Source organism: Dama dama, chromosome 1 (assembly GCF_033118175.1).
Source record: "Dama dama isolate Ldn47 chromosome 1, ASM3311817v1, whole genome shotgun sequence".
Taxonomy (NCBI): Eukaryota; Metazoa; Chordata; class Mammalia; order Artiodactyla; family Cervidae; genus Dama; species Dama dama.
Window position 1 is genome coordinate 79,894,782 of NC_083681.1, and position 20,359 is coordinate 79,915,140.

Below are 20,359 nucleotides of genomic sequence, written 5' to 3' on the forward strand. Positions count from 1 at the left end.
CTAAGATTTAGTGTGCACTTTCAAGAGGATAGTTGTCAAAGTCTTCCAGAATTTATAGTACTCTCAAACTATTTTTTTTCAGAAAAGAAAACAGTACACACTTTTGAAGTGTGTAAGGCCCTGGTTAATACAACATTCAACAACTTTAGTAAACTTCAGAGAATTACCTATAAAATAATAAACAACACATAATTAAAGCCTGGACCATTTAAATTAAGTCTCTAGGTGGTTTTTCATATAAAGATTTCTGAGTAAGCTCACATTATCATTTGGCTGCCAAGGTACAGTCATTGAACAATGGATTTATAGAGTTGCCCTGAAAATGTATAGCTAAAAGTTAGAGTAATTTATAGCTAAATTTATAGAAAATTTATGAGAGAGTTGCATCAACAGAAATATAGTAAACTGAGAGTTGTTCAACACTAAGACACTAAATTGAAAAGACTTATTTATTTAATCCCACACAAGAAACATCGGTACATTATAAGTTCAAAGAAGTCATATTTCTGTCCCCACAAAGTCCTGAATATAATTTGATCAAATTGTACTTGTTAATATAAAATTTATTTGCTTTTTGTAAATAAAACATCAAAAATAAAATAAGAACTGCACACTTCAGAAATAGTTCCAGCTAAATCTAAAGTAGTCTTCATGTCAATCTTAAATTGTGTATGATATAGCTATTGGTATATAAAGATAAAATAATAGAGAACTTCATTGGTAAGTAACATTATTGGTGGACTAAATGGGAACCCTGCTAATATCAGCTAGAGCATCTTGGTTAACCTGATTTAATTTTGCCCAACTAGCAAACTTACCTGCAGTTTATACAATGCACTATCTTTGACATATATTACACATCTTGTATTTAAGATCCTAATCTTAAAAAAATAGATGACAGATTTTAGGCAAAGAAGAATTTTGAAGCTGTAATTAGGTTTCTGTCTTTCAAGAAAAACCAGAACAAATTATAAAGAAAAAAAAAAAAAAAGTCTGGATGGCTGCAGAATCCTTTAGAATAGAATGTTTGTTACTTCAGAAAATACTGTGAATAGTCATTTATTTACACATATTTAAAGCAGAAATTCTCCATAAATTTTGACAGTACAATTTTACAATGAATGTAATGATTTTAAGATTGAAAATCTGTTAATATAAATTATTTTATTGTCTGTTCTACAAAGTCCTGATGATGAGCTCTTTATTTCCAGAAATAAATTATACTCTTTTAACTTTAAATTCTTCTTGGTGGTTTGCATAGGTGCAGCTTTTTGTTTTGTTTCTAAAGTGTTGTGGAAATATTTTTAATGAAATTGTTCACAAGATAAAGAAAGAATGTACAGAATAGTCTCTTAATGGAGAAAATGTTATAAGTTCAACATAAACCTCATTGTGTTAGGTGCTCAGTCTTCTCTGACTCTTTGCGACTCTTTGTGGATATAGCCCACAAGCTATTCTGTCCATGGAATTCTCCAGGGAAGAATACTGGAGTGGATAGCCATTCCCTACTCCAGGGGATCATCCCTACCCAGGGATCAAAACATGTTCTCCTGCATTGCAGGCAGATTCTTTACTGTCTGAGCCTCCAGGAAAGCCCATAAGCCTCATTAGGTAATACTATTTTTCATATCATGTATATTAATAAATAAGCAAATTTGTTGATACTGGGTAACTGTCATATGATACACCAACTCCATAGATGTTAGGTTAAATTATTTATTGCACAACTGGTCTTCATTACTATTCATCATCTTAAAAAAATATTTTGCCTGAAAGAGATAAAGAAAAACTTAGATGGGCTAATAGGGGAACAGACTGTGGAGCACTTTTTCAATGCTATTTTTCATGGGTATTACTGCCTAGATACATAGTTCATTCAAGTTCAAGAACAGTCTTGTAGATGAAAAATAGTTTCATTCTAAGCACAAAGATAATACTCAACAGAAAGTAAATAAAAATAACCCTGAGTTTGAAAGATGAGCCTGAAAGAAGAAACATCTAGGAGTAATTTTCTAGTTATATTTGGTGTTTATTTCCTGCTGTTATTATCAAAACTCCAGAAAATTCTTTATAAATATCATAGTCTTATCTTCAAGGAAGATTCCCCACTAAGAAGATATAATTGTCAATCTTGCATAAACTTTGCCTCTCTGTAAAATAAGTAGGGAGTGTTTTATAGCTTATTGTCTGATGACAATATTACCAGATAAGAAATGTACAGAATAATATATCATAAATAAACATGGGCAACCAGTTCAAATAGCAAATCAATTCATTGATATATAAAATAAGATAACACATCATATCTAAGAGGGATTTAATACCAAAAAAAGTGTGCATTTGGTATGCTGCTGTTGTTCAGTCGCTAAGTCCTGTCCGGCTCTTTGTTCCCCCATGGAAGGTAGCACACCAGGCTTCCCTGTCCCCCTCTATCTCCCGGAGCTTGCTCAAATTCACGTCCACTGAGTTGTTTTTTAAGATTCAACAGTAAATTTAAACATCTGAGAACACTGTATTTACATTTGAAAAACAACAATGAAAGTAATTTCCTCTTGATAAAATCAATAATGTAAATATAACATGAAATTTACAATATAAATGGTGTAATATACCAAATAAACAATATGAGTTACTGTTTAGGTAGCTCTATTTTTAAAAACATAAGAAAATATGAGCATTTACTTTCATAAGAAAATAGAAAAATAAATTAAACATAGTTTAATAAAAGCTATTTCTGCAATACTGTCAAATAGATTATTTTTCTCTTGAATAGTTTTATATTTTGCATCCATATAAAATCAAGAAACAGATACAATTTCTTTTATGTTTTAAGATTAAACAAGCTGATAATTCAAATGCCCTAAGGCTTTAGGGAAATAATATACAATCAAGACACCACAGGGGACAGTGTTAACATCTAATTACTGAACTGCAGTCATCAAGGCAACACTTTAGTGATAATCTCTGTCTCCACATCCCTAAGATCTTCATGGCATATATTTGTGATGCAGTTTTGTGTTAGGATTTAGTTTCCAGTTTGATCTTACCTTTGGTATCTGGGAGTTTTCTCAATAGTAATATATGTAAAATAGTAGTGATATATGTAGAATATATATGAAAATAGCAATATATGAAATAGCTGATAAATTTACTGGCGGGTTGCACTACCGCTTTCAGGTCTGTTTCTATTAAATACTAAGCAGCGGAATTCCAGGTGTCTAATTCTTGGCAAGGAGTTCTTTAGTAGATTGATTCAAGGGCTTCTGTATTTAGGTGAGCTGACTCATAACCCTTGTTTTATTTTAAAAAGAAAATGCAGAGTTCCAACAATCTTTGCAGGAGACACACATATGTTTAGAGCAAAGTACCCACAAATTCATTTAATTTGACTTAAAAGGTTTATGGTATTGTATTCTGATTCTTTCTTTCTTTCTTTCAAACAATATTCATCCTGGTTTTCTCCTTGGGTTTCCACTATATAGCCAGAAATGAAATAAACATTTTGGCAAATGAAGAATAATAAAAAAAGCAGGCACTGTCTTCACTTTCTCCTGTAATCTTCAAGAGATAAAGTGACAGTAACAATCATATTTATAAATAAAACAATACGGCATATCATACTTGTGAGTTATAAACGTGAGTGTTTGTATGTATACAAAGGGGGCAAAAGAAGGAGCGCTATCTATTACAGTAGGTGGCAAAATAAAACATCAGAAGCGAGAATAAAGTGGGTAAATAAACTGCTAATATAAGGAAATGGGCATGTGCTATGTAACACAGTTTGATAGACTCACTTTCACTAAACAAGAATGCTTTAAGTGATATATGCATTTTTATAGATACAAGCAGTTTTGAAAAAGTCAGACTGAATGATAGAAATGTCATGCATTCACCAATAACATTTATTTGGAATCTTAAAATCACTGAAAGTCAGGTTAATGTAATCATGGACAATTATTCTGATCTTGCACAGAATATTTTAAAGTGAAGGAAGTACTGAGAACTTACACTATTGTTACAGAGGATCTATTGTGGGGATGGTGTTTGGAAGATATCTTTCCTACAGGGTCAGAACGTGGCAATCCGAGAAAGCTGTAATGGAGTAAGAAAATCTGTAGGACATTAGATATATAATTATGCATTGTAGACAAAGTGTTCAAACAAAATACTATAGTGTATCTATTGTGTGGGCTCTAGAGGAAAGGAGGTCTACACTGTCTTCCCAAATGTGTGCACCAGTCGACAACAGTCCATCTTGTGCCTGATCTTCACAACATATAAGTTTTTAAAAATCATAGCCGTTACTCATAGTTCCAATAAATAAGAAAGCTAAATATCTACTATGCATCACACCTTGTCATATAACCTTTGGATTCATTATTGAAATATCTAGTTCCATTCTCGTGATTCAAAGTTTATATTAATATTCTCAGCTTATTATGCAGGATATGCCTTGTGATAGCAGTAATAACCAGGAAATGTTCTGATGTCCCATTTGAAATGTTTTTTCCTGACCTTTTCCTTTGAAAAAGTTAAAAACTTAATTAAAATGCAGTAATACATGTTTTTTCTGCATCTTGAAATTTATAGACTTTGTCCAGTAGCTTCATAGTTTTTATTTTTGTCAACCAAATTCCACAACATGCCATGCTGGAAAAAGAAAAGCTTTTTGTCCAAGATAGTTTCAGCTATTATCACAGCAGGTATAGCACTTATTTTGTTGTTAACCTCCTGACGAATAATAAAATAGGCTATAAAGAATAGCATTTAAACATTTTCAAAATTAATTCAATGTAAGTGGAAATATTTAGTGTACTTTCACAGCACAATTTCAGAATGGGTTGAAAATTTTGGGTTACTAGGAGTACAAGGGCAGAACATGAAAGAAAACTTTAACTATTTTTCAGGGATGTTATCATTTAAAAAATTAACAGTTGTAAGTAATTTGTCTCAGAGCTAAAGAAGTGAGTCAGGTAAGAAATTGTAGAATCTCATATGCTTTTCCTCCAATTGAACTGTTTCACTAAGCTCAAATTCATGCAAAGACAGTGTTCCAGGAAGTCAGCTGATAACACTGAATTTTCTTATTTGATGGACTTCCCTGGTAGTCCAGCGGTTGGGAGGCTGCCTACCAGTGAGTGACACCCATGGGTTCAGTCCCTGGTCCAGGAAGGGTCCACGCAGCAGGGCAGCGGGGCCTGTCTCCACTGAGCCTGCACTCGAGAGCCGCCGCTGCTGAATTCTGCTTGCCTTAGAGTCAGTGTTCTGCTGCAAGGGGTGGGGAGAAGGGAATGGTCAGCCATCCCAGTAGTCTTGCCTAGAGAATTCCATGGACAGAGGAGCCTGGCGGACTACAGTCCATGGGGTCCCAAAGAGTCAGGCATGACTGAGTGACTAACACTTTCACTTTCTTGTTAGAGTATAGAATGTCAGAAATAGGTTATCATTGTGAAAAACATGACCTGCTGACCATGGATACTAAAAATGGCTTGACTTTGGTGTAACTGAGATACTCAGGGATTACAGCTTAGCTATCAACAGTTTATTGATAATCCATATGCTTGCAGACCTGCATTCAATCCTTGGGTTGGGAAGATCCCCTGGAGAAGGAAATGGCAACCCACTTCAGTATTCTTGACTGGAGAATTCCATGGACAGAGGAGCCTGGCAGGCTACAGCCTGTGGGGTCGCCAAGAGTTGGACAAGAGGGAGAGACTAACACACACACACACATGCATGCATGAATAAGTCTTGCAAATTATACTTTAAAAGTCATTTCTATTTGCTTACCATTAGAATGCAATGATGCCATTGATATTTTTAGATATACTCATTTATGCAGCACTACTGCATTCTGTTATTATTTTCCCATATTTTGGTTGCAGATTCCTTAGAGCTTTCTATATACAGGCTCTAGCTGGCAAATAAAGACCGTTTTACTTTCTACTTTTCAGTAATTACAATTTTCTTTCCTTATTCAGCAAAAATCTAAAATAAGATGTTGGAAAAAAGTGGTTGAGGACATTATTTTTTTGGTTGTTTTTATACACAGGGTTAGGAGAAAATCAAGTTATTTTACTTGATGTAGGATTTTTTTTTTCTGTTTTCTGTTTTTACATTAAACATAATGCTAGCTAGAGGTATTTTTGTAGATGATCTTTATCAGATTGAAGGAATTTTCTTATATATCTGTTTGCTGCTATACAGGTAATTGTTTTGGTTCCTCCCCCTCACCCAAGTCATTATTTATTTTTCTATCATATACTGTGATATTTTATTTTCTAATATTTTATTCAGCATTTCTGTAATGAAGTGCATTAGTTATCTTGTTTTTTTTTTTTTTTTTTTTTTTTTACATCTTTGGTTTTGTTGTTCATGGTTGTTGGTTAGTTACTAAGTCTTATCTCTTTTACAACCCCATGGATGGTAACCTGCCAAACTCCTCCATCCATGGGATTCTTCAGGCAAGTATACTGGAGTGGATTGCCATTTCCTTCTCCAGGGTATCTTCCTGATCCAGGGATAGAACATGTGTCCTCTGCCTGGCAGATGGATTCTTTACCTCTGAACCACCAGGGAAACCCATGAAACACCAGAGATGTCTAAAAACTCATAAAACGATGAGAAATATGGGTAGTGGCTCCTCCTCACTGTCAGAGACACCCACACCCTTTCTTTTCTGGTGTGCCTCTCTGCCTTGCTCTGATCTTAACAGTTTCTCTATGTGCTCGCCCACTTGTGCTGTGTCTCTAAAAGTAAACTTCGTACCTCATTTACAATTTTTGCCACTTTGAGAAATGCATTTTTTACTGGGGACTATATATATATATATATATATATATATATATATATATATATATATATATATATACTGATGGCTGCCAGTAACCCGCATATCAGCTATCAGTTTTTAAACTATGGAGCTATGATTCACACATTCTAAACTAATTAATCATTTTCAGGTTTTGCACATTGCTGATTGAGTTGTCTTTGCCTCTTCAACCAAATCCTGAGCTCCTGAAGGTCAGGAAGAGGCCAAAGAATTCTATCATTGTACTTGCACATCCCTGGATTCTAGATATTTGTACCTGAAAATCAAATCCAAAAATCTTTGGTTTCTATCATAGAGGTTTCTTAGAACCTCTGTCAGAATCACCTGGGAAATCAGTTGAACTCCCAGATATTTGGCTGAGAAACCCTGGAATGCTCATTTTAAACAAGTCTCTTGGAATATTCTTATGTACATGGATGTTTGGGAATCAGAGAGCTGTCACATACAAATAAACACAATCCTAAGTACATATTTCACACAAGGTATAGGCAAGATAGTAACAGCATCAAATGTAAGTAACATTTCCAGTCTCATTTCTTCCTCTAGTCCCTCCTCCCCCTCCCATCTGAATCGTCTTCCTGGAGTAAAATTCCGATCAAGCCCTTCCTTCAATCAAAACCTTCCCAACTGTGAGAATATAAAACCCATGATCATAAGCTTATCCTTTAAGAATCTTTATGGCCCAGTTGCAATCAAATGACATAACTTTTAAATTAAGAGCACAAACTCTGGGGCCAAACTGACTGAATTCAAATCCCAATGCCTCCAGTTTGAGAATGAGCAATATTAATGGGATGAAGAAAAAACATTGCATATATCTCTTATTGCTCTTTTTATTTAAATATCCATGCACTTTTTTTGTGCTATTTATTAGTTAAATGCTTGACAAAATGTACCATTTAATAGTATGGGCCTGGGGTTCTCCTTGTGGGAAGATTTTTAACTAAAAATTCAATTTCATAAGAAGATAGAGGCTATTCATATTTTGTATTTCATCTTTAGTAATTTTATTTGTATGGTTCAAATGATTTTTTGACATCAACTAAGTAGTTAAATTTTTTGGAAGAAAATTATACATAATACTCCCTAATTATTTTTTCTACATTGACAACATCTAAAATGAAGTTCCATTTTTTTTCCCCTTGAGTAGTAATTGTGTTATGATCTGTTATTTTTAATCAATTTATCTAACAGATAGCTGATTTTATGTATCATTTTAGACATCAGAATTTTAGTTTTATTCAATCTCTTATTTCAATTTCACAGTCCATTTTCTATTTTGCTGATCACCATTCTCATATTTTCCTCCTTCTACTTATTTATTTATTAAAAAAAATTTTTTTTCATTTATTTTTATTAGTTGGAGGCTCATTACTTTACAATATTGTAGTGGTTTTTGCCATACATTGACATAAATCAGCCATGGATTTGCATGTGTTCCCCATCCCGATCCCCCCTCCCGCCTCCCTCCCCATCCCATCCCTCTGGGTCTTCCCAGTGCACCAGCCCAGAGCACTGTCTCATGCATCCAACCTGGGCTGGTGATCTGTTTCACCCTTGATAGTATACTTGTTTCAATGCTATTCTCTCAGAACATCCCACTGTCGCCTTCTCCCACAGAGTCCAATAGTCTGTTCTGTACATCTGTGTCTCTTTTTCTGTTTTGCATATAGGGTTAGTGTTACATCTTTTTAAATTCCATATATATGTACTACTATACTGTATTGGTGTTTTTCTTTCTGGCTTACTTCATTCCATATAATGGGCTCCAGTTTCATCCATCTCATTAGAACTGATTCAAATGAATTCTTTTTAATGGCTGATTAATATTCCATGGTGTATATATACCACAGCTTCCTTCTCCATTCGTCTGCTGATGGGCATCTAGGTTGCTTCCATGTCCTGGCTATTATAAACAGTGCTGTGATGAACATTGGGGTGCACATGTCTCTTTCAGATCTGGTTTCCTCGGTGTGTATGCCCAGGAGTGGGACCATATGATTATCTCAATAGATGCAGAAAAAGCCTTTGACAAAATTCAACATCCATTTATGATTAAAACTCTCCAAAAGGCAGGAATAGAAGGAACACACCTCAACATAATAAAAGCTATATATGACAAACCCACAGCAAACATTATCCTCAATGGTGAAAAATTGAAAGCATTTCCCCTAAAATCAGGAACAAGACAAGGGTGCCCACTCTCACCACTACTATTCAACATAGTTTTGGAAGTGTTGGCCACAGCAATCAGAGCAGAAAAAGAAATAAAAGGAATCCAGATAGGAAAAGAAGAAGTGAAACGCTCACTGTTTGCAGATGACATGATCCTGTACATAGAAAACCCTAAAGACTCTACCAGAAAATTACTAGAGCTAATCAATGAATATGGTAAAGTTGCAGGGTATAAAATTAACACACAGAAATCCCTTGCATTCCTATACACTAACAATGAGAAAACAGAAAGAGAAATTAAGGAAACAATACCATTCACCATTGCAACAAAAAGAATAAAATACTTAGGAGTATATCTACCTAAAGAAACAAAAGACCTGTACACAGAAAACTATAAAAAGAAATCAAAGAGGACACAAACAGATGGAGAAATATACCGTGTTCATGGATTGGAAGAATCAATATTGTAAAAATGAGTATATGACCAAAAGTGATCTATAGATTCAATGCAATCCCTATCAAGCTACCAATGGTATTCTTCACAGAACTAGAACAAATAATTTCACAATTTGTATGGAAATACAAAAAACCTTGAATAGCCAAAGCAATCTTGAGAAAGAAGAATGGAACTGGAGGAATCAACCTGACTGCCTTCAGTCTCTACCACAAAGCCACAGTCATCAAGACAGTATGGTACTGGCACAAAGACAGAAATATAGATCAATGGAACAAAATAGAATGCCCAGAGATAAATCCACGTACCTATGGACACCTCATCTTTGACAAAGGAGGCAAGAATATACAATGGGAAAAAGACAACCTCTTTAACAAGTGGTGCTGGGGAAACTGGTCAACCACTTGTAAAAGAATGAAACTAGAACACTTTCTAACACCATACACAAAAATAAACACAAAATGGATAAAAGATCTAAATGTAAGACCAGAAACTATAAAACTCCTAGAGGAGAACATAGGCAAAACACTCTCTGACATAAATCACAGCAGGATCCTCTATGACCCACCTCCCAGAATATTGTAAATAAAAACAAAAATAAACAAATGGGACCTAATGAAACTTAAAAGCTTTTGCACTACAAAGGAAACTATATGCAAGGTGAAAAGACAGCCCTCAGATTGGGAGAAAATAATAGCAAATGAAGCAACCGACAAAGGATTAATTTCAAAAATATACAAGCAACTCCTGCAGCTCAATTCCAGAAAAATAAATGACCCAATCAAAAAATGGGCCAAAGAACTAAACAGACATTTCTCCAAAGAAGACATATAGATGGCTAACAAACATGAAAAGATGCTCAACATCACTCATTATCAGAGAAATGCAAATCAAAACCACAGCGAGGTACCATTACATGCCAGTCAGGATGGCTGCTATCCAAAAGTCTACAAGCAATAAATGCTGGAGAGGGTGTGGAGAAGAGGGAACCCTCTTACACTGTTGGTGGGAATGCAGACTAGTACAGCCACTATGGAGAACAGTGTGGAGATTCTTTAAAAAACTGGATATAGAACTGCCATATGACCCTCCTTCTATTTATTGTGAGATCAAAAACTATGTTTTCTTTTTTATCTTCCTAAGATGGAGTCACAGGTCATCAAGTTTCTTCTCTTAAGTAAAGCATTCAAGCAAGTAGGTGCTATTTTAGATAGAATGAGGTATAAATAGAGAGAGTACAACTCTCTCTATTATGAGTTGACCTCATAAGTGACAAGTAGAAGTGTAAATTAGTCCTTAAGATTCCCCACCAATTGGTGTAGAGGTATCTTCAACTAGCCATTCAATTAAACATTAATCTGGGAGCTGCTGGCAAATAATTTTAAATTATAACTAGTTTTAAATCAGTTGATCATAAGAAAAGAAGACTATCCTGATTAGTGGGTTTCATATAATCTGATGATGTTAAAAATGCTTGTATCCCTCTTCAAAGAGATGTATGAATTATAAGAGGGTATTGAAAGAGAGATTTGAAGTGTAAGAGTGACTTGAGTGGAGAAAACAAAGTGGATACCTAGGAGTGAATTCTAGGGACTGTGAATAACCCCAAAACAGATGTCAAGGAAACAAGACCTTATTCCTACATCTTCAAGGAACTGAATTATTCCAACAATATGAATGAGCTTGGAAGAGAATCAATTTCTAGATGAGAAACTTGATGACACTTTGATTTTAGCTTTGTGAAAACTTGAATAGAGGGATGAGGTGTATTGTGCCTAACTTCAGACATACGAAAATGTGAACTAATAAATGAGTGTTTCTCAAGCCACTGAATCTGCAGCAGTTTATTATGATGAAATTGACCATTAATATACAACATAATTGATAGGTTTTATCAATTGCTTTATCAAAAAAATGTATGTTCAACAAGGTTTAATAAAACAGGGAAGCATTGGGATACAATAATAACTGCAAATGCCATAATATCATATTTCTATTCAGTGTGATATTGAATGTGTTTTTTATGAAAATGTAGATGTCCACATAAGAAAACTTAGAGGGAAGACTGAAATAAACATAGCACAGGAACAACACTAAGCGTGGTCTATTGAACAGTAATTGTGATTTTCTCTTTCTGAATTTTGGAATTCACATCTTCCATGATAAATATAAACAGGTTGATTGCTAGTGTTATTTTTCTAAGATGAGAAGATAAACGTGCTCAAGCTTCCTATATGATTTAATGATTTAAAATAAACTATACTCTAAATGAGGAGTATGGGATTTTCTTTAAATTGTCTTGTTTGTAGACGGAAAACACCCCAATCAAAATTCTCTGGGGTGTGAATCCCCAAAGTCACTCAAGTAGATGTAAATATACAGCATGATCCCTAAGTTTAGCTTACAAGTATTGCTTACCCTTGAGAGTGTCTCTATTTTTTAATGAGAAAAAATGTAAGTTTCTTGATGATTTTACTGAAATATACTTTGGAAGAGGTTACAATACTCTTATTACACACTACAACAATTTTAATTAAATGTAAGTATTTTTGTTGAATACTTTTTAAGATTCTTATTTAAATTAAAGAAGTCTTCAGTAAATGAATCTATAAAGACTATATGGCTTCTGGTGAGTTGTTTTAATTAAGTGATTTACTTTAATTCTGATGTGGGAAACTCTGAAGTTAACAATACTTTTGGCAGAGAAACACATATGCAACCCTAGTAGCAATGAAATGATATTCATTTAATTCATTTAAGGGTAAGAATACAAGATATTGAATTTATTTCTTATATCTTTAATATTCATGGATGCATTTAGTTTTGAACTTTGCTTATATAGCTGAGTAATGCCCTTGGTGGATACTCAAGTAGTAGTATTTGTTTTCAATTAAAATTTAAAAAAAAATAGGGAAATATTAAAAAGAAATCTATAAAACTGTAGAGAAATTTTTTTGAGTTTAAAGTCATGCAGGTGAAAGCAAGTTGGAGCAGTACAGCAAATTTGAGTTCTGAATTAAACCCCAAAGTAGTCTGAAATATGTTGCCTGGTATTTGGTATTAAAAGGTAATCATTCTTTTATATACTAAAATTTGTGTATTTTGTACACAAAAATCAAAATTGCTACAGTAAGTAAAACAAAAGAAGTAGCTATCAAACAGTCTGAATGATGCAGTGATACCTTGCATGCTAAGTGGCTTCAGTCCTTTCTGCCTCTTTATAAACAACCCCACGGATTATAGCCCTCCAGGCTCCTCTGTCCATGGGATTCTCCAAGCAAGAACACTGGAGTGGGGTGCCATGCCCTCCTCCAGAGGATTTCCCCTACCCAGGGATAGAACGCATGTCTCTTATGTCTGCTGCATTGGTAGTTTAGTTCTTTTAGAGATTACAGAAATCCAGACAGAAGTGTTCAGATTGCAGGTAATTTGTATGGAGATGATTTTGAATATGGGTAAGCATTTGAGCATGATTTTAAACTAATATTGAAACAAAATTAGTCCTGAAGAATGGCTGTAGAAAGGCTAAATAAAGATAGCTGCTGAGTAGATGGGTGGTAGCTAGCAATAAAAATAGGAGTGTATTTTGAAGAATATGTTCATTTTGCCCTAATTACATTTTTCACAGCCTTAACCTTGAATGGAAAGGAAATCATAGAGATACAGACAAGGACAGGGAAAAAATGGACAAAACAAAGCTTATGCCTTGATGGCTTGAGACATTAATGGAAATGTGCAGCTAAGAAGGAAACATTAGAAAAGAATTAAGTAAGAAAAAGATTTCCTCCGTGTATGCATTTTTTCTACTTCTTAGTTACTATTTGCACCATTTTAGACTTTGTAAGATTATAGGTGGTGCTACACTGTAGAATGTCTTGAGGCCATATACTTCAAATTCAAAGTAAACATGAAAAACAGCATTAGAAATACAAGAGAAGAAACTAAATTTGGTGAGGGACATTCATTGCATGTGAAATTAAAGTCTTAAATGTTTTAGAAAATAATTAAAGTTGGACTTCCCTGATAGCTCAGCTGGTAAAGAATCCGCCTGCAATGCATGGGGCCCTGGTTCAATTCCTGGGTCGGGAAGATCTGCTAGAGAAGGGATAGGCTACCCACTCCAGTATTTCTGGTCTTCCCTTGTGACTCAGTTGGTAAAGAATCTGCCAGTAATGTGGGAGACCTGGGTTCAATCCCTGGGTTGGGAAGATCCCCTGGAGAAGGGAATGGCTACCCACTCTGGTATTCTAAACTAAATTTGGCGGGGAGCAATTATTACATGTGAAATTAAAGTCTTAAACATTTTAGAAAATAATTCACTAATTTAAGTTATATTTTATACATAATTGTGTAGTAAAAGCAAATTCTTAGAATTATATTCTATAGGTAAGGTTTCAGAGAGTTTAACTTGTCAGAGACATATTAATAAGTGGCTGAGGTTAAATTTGAAGGCAAGTTGACTTGATTAAAGAGTCTAGATTGTTAACAAGACATCATTCATATTCTCTAGGAGATAAGATATGTGACGTTTTACCAAGATTTGGCCAGTTGGCGAAATCATTAAGGGAATGTAAACCTGAGGCTTCTCTGATAAGGTGGGTGCTGAATCTCTCAGCTGTGTGACTTGCCAGGCTCCTCTGTCCATCAGATTTCACCAGCAAGGATACTGGACTGGGTTGCCAGTTCTTTCCCCTGGGGATCTGCCTGACCCAGGGATTGAACTCATGTCTCTTGCATCTCCTGCACTATCAGGAGGATTCTTTACCACTGCATTACCTGGGAAGCTCTCTCTGATCGGAGAGCACTAAGAAAAAGAGAGAAAAACAGAAGACATCCTGAGCAGTTAGAATGGCCTGAACAAACATAAGAATTTGCAAGTGTAATCAACAATTTCAATTAAATGAAGCTAAAGAAAGGAATTATCCACGTGGAGAAAAGGAAGACATAGCTGAGGAGGCTGAGAAAATCCAAACAAGGACATTTTCTGAGTCACCTTGACACTCAGTTCTTCCCAGTCCATCCTCTCCTTGCCCCTCCATCAGAAGCTGCCTTGCACTCTCTACATCTGTAGACATGCGGTGTACCATTTGGGCTCCAACTGTGTCTTATTCACCTTCCTGGGAAGTCCCAGACTTCACCACTGCAGACCAGCCCCCTGTCCAGGCTGGGAAAAAAATACCTTCTATTTCTGTCCTGTCAGGTTGCTTAGGGTGAACTTTGATTTTCTCTGGCAGGAGCCATAGTGATGGATGAGAGAAATCAGAGTGCTGGAATCACCTTCGTCCTCTCCGGCTTCTCAGAATACCCACAGCTCCAGATGCCCCTCTTCTTGGTCTTCTTCGCCATCTATACAGTCTCTGTGGTGGGGAACCTGGGTATGATTGTGATCATCAGAATCAATCCCAAACTTCACATCCCCATGTACTTCTTTCTCAGCCATCTCTCCTTTCTTGATTTTTGTTACTCTTCTATAACCACACCCAAACTCTTAGAGATCTTGGTTGTAGACATAAGGACCATCTCCTACGTGGGTTGCATGATGCAATTCTTCCTTGGTTGCACACTTGTGATTACGGAAATGTTCATGCTAGCAGTGATGGCCTATGACCGGTTTGTGGCTGTTTGTAACCCCCTGCTCTACACAGTTGCTATGTCTCCTAAGCTCTGCAGCCTCCTGGTTGCTGGAACCTACACATGGGGTGGAATGTGTTCCTTGACAATCACATGTTCTATTTTGGAGCTGTCCTTCTGCGGATCTAACATCATACATCACTTTGGCTGTGAGTATTCTGCTATCGTCTCTGCCTCCTGCTCTGACTCTCACGTCAGTCAGATGACATGTTTCATCATTTCTACTCTCAATGAGGTGTGTAGCCTCCTGATTATCCTCGCCTCCTATATTTTCATAATTGTCACAATCATCAGGATGCCTTCAGCCAGTGGACTCCGAAAAGCCTTCTCCACCTGTGCCTCCCACCTGACTGCCATCACCATTTTCCACGGGGGTCATCCTTCTTCTCTACTGTGTACCCAACTCCAGAAGCTCACGGCTCTTCATCAAAGTAGCCACTGTGCCTTAGACAGTAGTGATCCCCATGCTAAATCCCCTTATCTACAGCCTTAGAAATAATGATGTGAAGGAGACCATCAGCAAATTAGTCAACACCAAAATGTTTTCTCACCCAATGTAATTTTGAGTGAGAAGAGAGATAGAGGAAAGCACTTTCTTAAATGTGCTTTATACAGTGTGTTGGTGGTTATTACATTTTTCTTCAAATGTGTGCTTATTCACTGATTAGTGTCCTACTCTTTGCGACCCCTTCTCTGTCCATGGGGAATCTCCAGGCAAGAATACTGGAGCGGGTTGCCATGCCCTTCTCCAGGGGATCTTCCCAAGCCAAGGATGGGACTCATGTCTCCCGAAGTGCATGTTGATTCTTTAGTGACTGAGACACAATGGAATACAATCTCTTGAGAAAACTATATATACATATACATATATATCATATATATATATCATATGAATATAATATGATTTTTAAACTGCACTGTGATTTTAAAATATCACCTTCAGTTTAAAAGAAAAAAAAAATAAAATTATGTTTATGTCTCACTTTCAGAGTGTTATAAGAAAAATAATGATCATCTAATGTTGTCCATGGGCTTCCCATGTGGCTCAGATGGTAAAGAATCTGCCTGAAATACAGGAGACCTGGGTTCTTTCCCTGGGTAGGGAAGATCCCCTAGAGGAGGGCATGACAACCCAACCCAGCATCCTTGCCTGGAAAATCCCCAAGGACAGAGGAGCCTGGCGGACTACAGTCTATGGGGTCGCAGAGTCGGATAAGCCTGAGCGACTAAGCACGCAGCAGAGCAAAAGGCTGTCCACGTCCTAACGTCCTCAGAATTTGCAAATGACTTCTGTTTCATGTCTTCTTTCTTTCTTTTTTTTTTCTTCTCTTCCTTTCCTTTCTCTTTTTCTCACTCTCAAATTATGAAATGTGATGAGTAGGTAGACAAGTAATTTTGTATCATCATCCTGTATGTTAGTTTCTCCAAGAAGTTAAAGACATTATCTGCTCCTTACAGCATTTCTGTAAGCATTTTTCTAGTCACTGTGCCTCTCTGAAGCCTCTAGGAGCAAACTCCATTGCGGTGTTCAAAACTTTTTCTTCAAAACAGAGAACAGGTTATGAGAGTTAAAACTTAACTTTGTAGCTTTTGAAATTTGTATTATTAAAATCTTAGAGTATGTTCCCTATGTCTGGCTTATTTGGCTCAGCATTTTGTTTCAAAAGAATTTTTAAGTGATTGACTGTAACAGTAGTTCCATTTTTGTTGCTGAAGAATCTTCCACAAAATAAATATACTAACATGATAATGTTTATTCATACTACTACTACAAGTGGAATTTGGCTATTTCCTCTTCTTTAATGAAGTATTATTTATTTACAGTGTTATAATAATTTTAGATGCATAGCATAGTGATTCATTATGTTTTTAGATTATACACTGTTAAAACTTTGTGGCTCAGTGGGTAAAGAACCTGCCTGCAATGCAGGTGATGCCGGAGATATGGGTCTGATTCCTGGGTGGGGAAGATCCCCTGGAGGAGAGCACAGCAACCCGATCCCATGGGCAGAGGAGCTTGTGGGCTACAGTCCATGGGGTTGCATGGTATCCTCGTAGCTTACCTATTTTATACAGAGTATTTTGTATGCTTTATACTCCTGAATTGCCCCTCCTGCTTTCCTCTATAAAGCCTGCAAATAACAATTCTTGGAGAGAATTAGAGTGAAGGGAAAACGTGGGCATTGTGGGTGAGGATGTAAATTGGTATAGCCAATACTGGAAAACAGTATGGGGTTTTGCACACACACACACAAACACACACACAAAAGCTAAAAATAGAACTACCACGTGAGCCGGCGAGTTCACTCCTGGATGTTTCACCTTTTTTGTCTTTAATGGAAATGCTGCGTGAACATTCTTACACATGTGTGTGCTGCATTGCACGTGAGCACTCACTGTGTGAGGTGTGCCCTATCTCTGAATGTTCTGGATCAAAGGGAGCTTGTTTCTGATCTTTTGCTAGATACCATCAAATAATTTTCCAAAATAGAGGGATTAGTTTAAATTCCAACTTTATTGCATGTGGGTTCTAATTATTGTCCATTCTTGCCAATGTTTAATATTGTCATAGCAGACATTTTAATATTTTCAGGTTGGTGGGTGAGTAGAGGTGCTTCATTTTGGTTATGAATTCAATTCCACTTTATTAATGTGGTTGAATTCCTATAACTTAGTTATTAGTCATTTGACTTGTCTTACTTCTTTGTGACTGGCCTATTCAGAGTTTTTTTAACCTATTTTTCTATTAGTTTGTTAATATTTTACTATGAAATATGTATTTTATTATGCATTCTAAATAAAAGTCCTTTGATATATGTATCATGAATATTTTCTCCTAGGTTGTGGCTTGTCTATTCACTTGGTTGGTGATGTATTTAGGGGCACACATTTCCTTATGTTTAATGAATTAATGTTTATCAAACTGTTTCTTTACACAGTGAAGGCGTTTAATGTCTTATTTAAGATCCACTTCTTACCTCCAAAATAATAAACATATTCTCATATTTTATGTGCTAAATTATCAAAAATTTCATACAGCATTATACTTTATATTCTACTGCCTCTGTTTTCAATTTGGGGTTTTATTTTCTCTTTGTACATTGATTTTTAAATTTATTTCAAACTGAAAGTAAATTTTGATGGGGCATGATTATAAGCTAATTTTATATTTTGACTTATTGGTGTATATTTACCCCAGAAATACTTATTGAAAAATTCACTCATTTTAACACTGCTCTGTGGTGCCAGAATATTCATAAAGCAAACATCAGTATATCTATAGTTAGTTTCTAGACTTTCTGTATGCTTCTAGGGGTTTTATAACCAGAACTACCCTTAACTAGTAGGCTTTGGCATCAAGTTGAGCAACTCCTAAAAAGTTAACTCTTTATCTTGCAGAGTGTCTAAGATATTCTTTATCTTTACCTTTTAAAACAAACTTTAGAATTATTCTTGTTTAGATTTAGTGTAGAAAAACAGTAGAATTGTAGATCTATTTGCAGACAATGATAAATTTGCATCCTCAAGTCTTCCAAATCATAAGCACTCTACATTGTTATGTTTATTTAGATCTACTTCATGTTTTACAATATAAGATATATCATATTTTTATAAAGTTCTTACATATATTTTTAAATTAATCTGGATGTGTGATTATTTTTTCATACTATTTTAAATGTCATTTGTAAAATGTTTATTGTTTTTTAATTAGGATTCAATGCATTTTGGCAACTCTAACAATATCTTGATAGTTTTATAATTTATTTGTAGATTATTTTGGATTTTCAACATGCATATCATACAATCTCTAATTAAACATTTTCTGGATATGTTGTTTCCAATGCTATTCCTTTTATTTTTTCTTGTGTTTGAAAACATTAGTACAATTCTGAATAAACAGTAAAAGTGGGTATCCTTGACTTCCTCATCTAACAAGGAAAGTATCAATACTTAACATTTCATGCTTAAAGTATTAAGCAAAGTTATCTCATGTATTTTTTTGTATGTGATTTCTTGTTATATTTTGTTTTTTAGTGAGTGAATGTTGAATTTATCAAGCTAATTTTCCTCATTTTAACTCCTTTAATATTTTGATAGGGTAAATTATATTTTAAAAAATTTTCTAATGTCAAAATATGTGATTTTTTCCTGAGAAAATTACTGTAAACATTATATATTTACATTTTTATTAGTTGATTGGTTTAATGTGTCAATATTTTATGTATAGTTTAAAATTCTATGATCATTGATAAGATTGTTCTGTAATTTTCTTTTATTGTCCTTTTCTTTTTATTTTTTGCTGTCAAAATTATATTTTTCTCTTAAAACAAAAATGGTAGGAGAGTCTTCTTATTCAATTCAGTGAATATTATGTAGAAGTGAAAAAGAGTGTGATAGGGAGAAACACATATTAAAAAAAACCTATAAGTTAAATGCTATTCAGTTCAGTTCAATTGCTCAGTCTTGTCTGACTCTTTGTGACCCCATGGACTGCAGCACGACAGGCCTCCCTGTCCATCACCAACTTCCAGAGTTCACTCAAACTCATGTCCATTGATCGGTGCTGCCATCTAACCATCTCATCCTCTGTCGTCCCCTTCTCCTCCGCCTTCAATCTTTCCCAGCATCAGGGTCTTTTCAAATGAGTCAGCTCTTCCCATAAGGTGGCCAAAGTATTGGAGTTTCAGCTTCAACACCAGTACTTGCAATGATTATTCAGGATTGATTTCCTTTAGGATGGACTGGTTGAATCTCCTTGTAGCCCAAGGAACTCTCAAGAGTCTTCTCCAACACCACAGTTCAAAAGCATCAGTTCTTCGATGTTCAGCTTTCTTTACAGTCCAGCTCTCACATCCATACATGACTACTGGAAAAACCATAGCTTTGACTAAACCGACCTTTGTTGACAATGTCTCTGCTTTTGAATACACTGTTTAGGTTGGTCATAACTTTTCTTCCAAGGATAGGATCTTTTAATTTCATGGCTGCAGTCACCATCTATAGTGACTTTGGAGACACCTCCCCCCTCAAAAAAAAAAAAAAAAAAAGTCTGCCACTGTTTCCACTGTTTCCCAATCTATTTGCCATGAAGTGATTTTACTGGATGCCATGATCTTAGTTTTCTGAGTGTTGAGCTTTAAGCCAACATTTTCACTCTCCTCTTTTACTTTCATCAAGAGGCTCTTTAGTTCTTCTTCACTTTCTGCCCTAAGGGTGGTGTCATCTGCATATCTGAGGCTACTGATTTTCCCGGCAATCTTGATTCC

The 20,359-nt window shown here is 35.4% G+C and overlaps 1 pseudogene; it reads left to right on the forward strand.

The window, feature by feature from the left end:
- Positions 1 to 12,912: 12,912 nt before the first annotated feature.
- Positions 12,913 to 15,652, forward strand: LOC133071608 (olfactory receptor 1165-like; annotated as a pseudogene).
- Positions 15,653 to 20,359: the final 4,707 nt, after the last annotated feature.